This window comes from Lycium barbarum, chromosome 3 (assembly GCF_019175385.1).
Source record: "Lycium barbarum isolate Lr01 chromosome 3, ASM1917538v2, whole genome shotgun sequence".
Lineage (NCBI taxonomy): Eukaryota > Viridiplantae > Streptophyta > Magnoliopsida > Solanales > Solanaceae > Lycium > Lycium barbarum.
This window is the reverse complement of record NC_083339.1, coordinates 93,394,600-93,400,468: the sequence shown is the minus strand read 5'-3', so window position 1 is coordinate 93,400,468 and position 5,869 is coordinate 93,394,600. Positions and strand designations below refer to the sequence as shown.

General features: G+C 37.2%; 1 long non-coding RNA gene across 2 annotated transcripts; it reads right to left on the bottom strand.

Moving 5' to 3' along the window:
• Positions 1 to 2,079: 2,079 nt before the first annotated feature.
• On the bottom strand, positions 2,080 to 4,965 carry LOC132633948 (uncharacterized). 2 transcript variants are annotated; one of them, XR_009579962.1, is made up of 3 exons: positions 4,827 to 4,965; positions 3,366 to 3,601; positions 2,080 to 2,424 (listed from the first exon to the last, which is right to left on the bottom strand). It is a non-coding gene; the product is annotated as an uncharacterized LOC132633948 (long non-coding RNA). The 2 variants fall into 2 exon arrangements; XR_009579961.1 differs by lacking the exon at positions 4,827 to 4,965 and adding an exon at positions 4,446 to 4,814.
• Positions 4,966 to 5,869: the final 904 nt, after the last annotated feature.

The following is a 5,869-nucleotide window of genomic DNA, read 5'->3' as shown; positions in this document are numbered from 1 at the left end:
AAATATAGAACCCAACGAGGTTGGGGTCGAATCCCACAGAGAATAAAATGAATAAATATACTTACTAAGAGTAACGCTCGACTATTAATCTATATTTCTAGGGAAAGGGGGATAACAATGATTGGTTTGAAGTTTCTTATCTAATTTCTTGCTAATTGTTGTTAAAAAGAAAATCTAGTGGTAAAAGGACTAAGGTTGTGATTCCAATGGAAAGTAATGCAATTGGGTATTGATTCCACTAATTTATATGCTCTGGTGTAATAAACAATGGGTTGCTTGATTTTACCAAAATTCTTCCAACCCAATTAGTAAATTTCACTACTAAGCTTTTTCAAGTCTTAGAATGTTACAAATGTGAATCCCCATTTTTAGCTTCAAGTAGCTTTCCTATTCCTAGCTCAAGCTATTAAATGGGGTTTAAACCCAAAATTCTTGCTATTAACTCTTTTCCTAACCCTTACTTTGTTTTCTAAGCAAAGTAAGGGTCTTTAGGCATAAATAATGTTGTCCAACATTAAACGACATTAAAGCTTGAAGAGTTGATAGAAAACACCTTTAACATACAAATGTAGCTGAAATATAAAAATCAAATCACATAACTAACACATTTGGTCCCACAACCTTAGCTAACTGGTTTAACTCATGTCCATTAAATACAAAACAATGGAAAGAGAATATTCATAGAGCTTACAATGATTAATGGAAGAAGATGACAAAAAGAGGAAGATTCTCCTTAAAAAGCTTGCAACCACCACTATTCAATGCACTAAGAGCTAAAGGACAACAATAAAGTCTGTCCAAGGAATATTCAATAGTGTTCACAAAAACCTAGGCACGAGGATTTATAGAAAGAGAACAAAAATTACAAAAATTGCCTAAATGACGACATGCGGCACCAAGTATGCGGTCGAAACAGGGGTATGCGACCGCATCTGGAGTTTGCGGTGTCGCATGTACTCCGCATTCTGGTGCACTTTATCTGATTCACTGATTGCTCAGAGCTGGAGTATCCGACTGCATTTTGGACTTTGCGGTGGCGCATCTTGTGTCGCATCTTGCTATATTTTGGCAAACTCTCTGTTGATTTGTGAAAACACTTTGCAACCGCATCTCGAATATGCAGTGTCGCGTCTTAGTCGCCTTCTCATTGTTTTTCTCCTTTTTCTATCACTTTGTTCCCTTTATGCCCTCTAACTCACAAAATTTGAAAACACACAAAAAACATAATAGAAATAGAGAAAAATACTTGAAATGACTCCTAAAAAGCATAAGTTGTGGATGTAGAAAGCCCGAAAATCTATGACTTATCAGTATCTAGCTTTTTCTAATTGGTATCTAATCCACTTCTATTCTCTCACAGATGGTGAGGACACGAGCTACCATCGCGAGGGACGAGGTGCCCGAGCCCAGTGCTGGGGCAGGCACTAGAGGACTAGGACATGAGAGAGGTCGCAGTCGAGCTAGAGGCCATGGGGCTGCACTGGCTAAGGGTGAGGCCCCTGTGGTTGGATCGAGGCAAGCATGTTCAGCTTATCCAGAGCCACTACTACAAAAATGGCTTTTAGCGGCAACAGATTTTCCCTTTAGCGGCAATAAAAATTGCCACTGAAACTTTTACCGGCAATTACATATTTGTCGTTGTATCCAGGGTCGCTAAAAGCTTCAGCGGCAATTCTGCCGAATGCCGGTAAAGGTATCAATTATTGCCGCTAAAAGTAATGACATTTAGCGGCATTTAGTTACCGGCAATTAAAATGGCCGCTAAAACTCCCTAAAAGATGTGTTAGTTCATATGTTTAGCAACATTTCATATTGCCGGTGAAGACTCATTAATCGCCGGTAAAGGAGACATCATTTAGTGGCAATAGTAATGGCATCTCAAACTTCTATTTGAATCTGCCCTTATTTATGTCCTTCATGACAATTTTTATAGCTGATAAAGACTCATCTTAATGCTACAATTTTCACTACTAAAATATTTCAATGGTAACTTACAAATGTTTCCAACAGTACACAATAATATGCATTCATCATATCACATGATATTTATTAAATTTCCAGTAAACGAAACAACTATTAATTAAACCATAATTTTGAATAACCAACATAATAGAAAAAATACACCATTTGAATCCAATAACTAATTTCACGAAGTCTAATAATTGGTGTCATCAATAGTCATCATACAATATAGTTGTTCATAAATATTTATCCTGCGAGACAATGGAGAACACAACCCTACATAACATTAATCCAATAGCAAGATAATCTTTCTCGTCATCCTTGGTACAAGTGGGCGTGCAATAGAATCTTTTCCCCTTGCCTCAGTTTCATCATTGTTGTACGTCGACATGTTGTTATTCAGCCCCGTTTTCTGCATCCCAAATATATTACTCCCGGTGATATGTGAGTGTGACGAAAGCTCTGCAAGGTAAGAAAAACAGCATCAGAACTAGGAACATTTCAAGATGAGCCCAAATATTATATAAGATTTACAATTTGCCAAGTTTACATAATGAAGACACCAATAGCAGAGGATTAATCACTGAAGCACACCCAAAATCAATTAAACCATTAGAAAAGAAAAACAACTTGAATTCTCCTCTCAAGCCCCAAATGATATCCCTTAACAATTAATCATCGTTAAGACTCATGATAAACATTTAACACGTTTTTCATATATTAGCTAGTACAACTCCCACAGAGATGTTGACAATTATGATAAGGAAGAAGGTTCTTAGAGCATTTTCAGATGTTTAAATATAACAAGAACATGCATCAAAAGAATGAAAAATATCAATTTAAATCTTCTCACCATGCAATGCAAATATTGTACTAAATTGAGATTATCTTACCCAGTTAATAATTAATCTTTGGCTTTCATGCAAGATTCTTGAAAAGAAATGCTCTCTTTTAAATGTCAGTATTTGAAGGTCTATATTTCCAAAAGTTAATGGCGAAACATGTATTAACAAATCCTAGGATCGTATTTATGCCCAACAAGCACTTAGAGTTATATATGACTGCTAGAAGGCTTTTTCCATAAATTCCATCGAAGAAATAAGATGCAGAGATAGTAAGTTGGCACTGCTCCTATTTCTCCTGACTGCCTTATCAGTCCTATACTAAGCCATGGCTATTAAATTTTCTCAACATCTGCGAAATACAATTAACCATGTTTGTGATACTATATTCATGGATTGTCTACATGAAAATTGCACGGAAAGCTTTGGAATACGTGCACAGGGGCTAATAACTATCTTCTTCTCCCTTGAATATATAAACTCTGCATTAGCATGAAATGGAAAGAAAGAAATCATCATAAAATAATGATGCACAAGATGAACTCCTTTACTATTGATTACCTGCCAGTTTCCCAAGCCATCAATGCGATTCTCATGTTCCTGTCTCCTAAAGTCATTTAAGAATACTTGGCCATTATATTGCAGTGCCACCTTGTTCATGCATCAAAATATTTGCAACTGATAGTGTAGAAGGCTGAAAATGGAGAGACTGATATGCAACAGGTTTAATAAATGAAATGGTCTCCCGTGATCGGAAGTCAAGGTTCCTGTTGGATATATATATGTATTTGTTGAAGCTGCGTAAAACAACATGTACATCTGTCAAACAGATTTTAAGACTATTGGACATACACTGTCTTTGGGCATGTTGTTGTGCAGGTGAGCTTTAGTTTCTACTATCTTTAGGCATGTATCTGCCTATATGAACTGATTAAGAACATGATAAAGATACTCTGGACACAAAAAGGCAGACCAACATCACCACTATAAGAAAACAGACAAGAATTGTTAAATAGAATACTTGAAACTCAATAGTTGATCATCAACTTCCTCTGACAATTCACTAGCTCCTCGACTAATTTCATTCAATCTAGACTTCTTGAACAACGACAATAGAATGTAGCCATTCAGAAAATTCTTCAAAACAAAAAATGATTAAAAGGTAGTGAGCTGAAGTGTATACAAGAGAAGTCCTTCCATTCTGAATTTAGGTACTCGAGGGAGGGGATTTTACAAATTTAAATGGGAATATCCTTGCAATCAGTTAAATAGAAATAAGTATTGAATGCTTATTAAAGTGCTCATGGATACAAGAAATTATCCAGTAATGTTAATTTGCAAGTATTTTAAGTTAAAGATGAAAAACAGAGATTGAGCATTTCAGTACACAAAAGAAATTATGCTTCCAAGCACAAACATGCCAAAATTGCTACCAGAAAACTATTCATTTCATGCCACAAAGGAAATATGACAAAAGTAGTAGCAACATGTGCTTGATACACTAAAGCTTCCACAATTAATTATTCCTTGAATTTCTTGACAAGTATGTGAAGAGTTATTCTTTACATGTAAAATAAGTGGTCGTAGTGGCATTTTCACAAACACATTAACTGTACAAATACTCAATACAAAACAATTTACCTGGCTAAGTAGAGTGATTCATTGAAAATCTTTGGTTGTCACATAAACAATAGGAATCCGAAATTTCTTATACGAGGCTTACGACTAATAGATTTTCGAAGAAATGACTTGAGGTCACAAGATGTTTCTTTCTATCTCTGTTCTCTCAAATCATTCGAAAATACTTGGACCGTAGCTACTTCCGATTTTGCTTCCCGATTGTTCTCGCTGATGACAAGCGTTTCAAGTTAACAAGACGAAAATAATACTACCGCATTTAAATCTACATAGACATATAAAGATAAACAATAAATACAAAAAGAGGGAATATCGTGAGACCTAGATTGTCAAATCGGAAATCATAAACAAATATGAGCAATAATGAGAGAAAAATAGGCATACCTGATTCTGTTTGGGAGTTTGTTTCGCAAAATGAAATTGAGACTAAATTGGTGAATTAGGGCATCTGAGATAGAAGAGGAGGGAATTTTCTCTTTTCAACAAGGGAGGGATATTAGATTGAGGCGGATCTAGAGCTCCATCCGCCACTGATATTAGAGTGAAAAAGTTGGAGGGAAATGAAATAATTTAAGGGACTTTTTTTTTTCAATTGTATCAATATTTGTGGCCATTTCTCTCAATCGCCGGTAATCCGTAATCTATGCTGGCAAATATTTATTTGCCGGTAATAATTCAGCTCAAGAAATAAATTAGCGGCAATTAGTAGTGAGCATCATCCTGAGAGAGCACAGGCTACCGGGGGAAGGTGAAGGACAAGCCCAGACTCACCCCAATGACATGTCCGATCAGGAATTCCAGGATGTTATGGCCCGTGTACTTCTTCATCTTGACGGCCAGCATGTCGTAGGGGGTGCCACTACTCCAAGTGGTTTCCAGACTCGAGTGGGAGTACGGACTCCCGAGCAGGTCCAGACTGTGAGATGTATCCTGCCACTACCATGGCCCTGCGATTAGGCAGTATTCTAGTCCCTGAAGGTGCTCCTAAACCTGTGGCAGTCCAGCCTTTGACCGTTGAGAATTAGGAGCTTGTTAGGAGGTTCCTGAAGTTGGAGTCGCCTAAGTTCTTTGGCTTGCATAGTGAGGATGCATATGAGTTCATTATGGAGATGCATGAGAAGCTCTATAAGAAGTTTATTATGGAGTCTCATGGGGTGGATTATGTATCATTTCAGTTTTTCGGCAACGCGAAAACTTGGTGGAGGACTTTTATTAAGGGCAGACCCGTTGGTGCACCTTCACTTACTTGGACCCAATTCCATCAGGCTTTCTTGGAAAAGTACGTGCCGTGTACTTTGAGGGATGAGCATAGAGATGAGTTCCTTCATTTGCGATAGCGAGGCATGACTATGTCATAGTATGAGGCTAGATCTCTATTTTTGGCTAGGGATGCTACTCAGTTGATTCTCACGGAGGAGGAGAAGGTT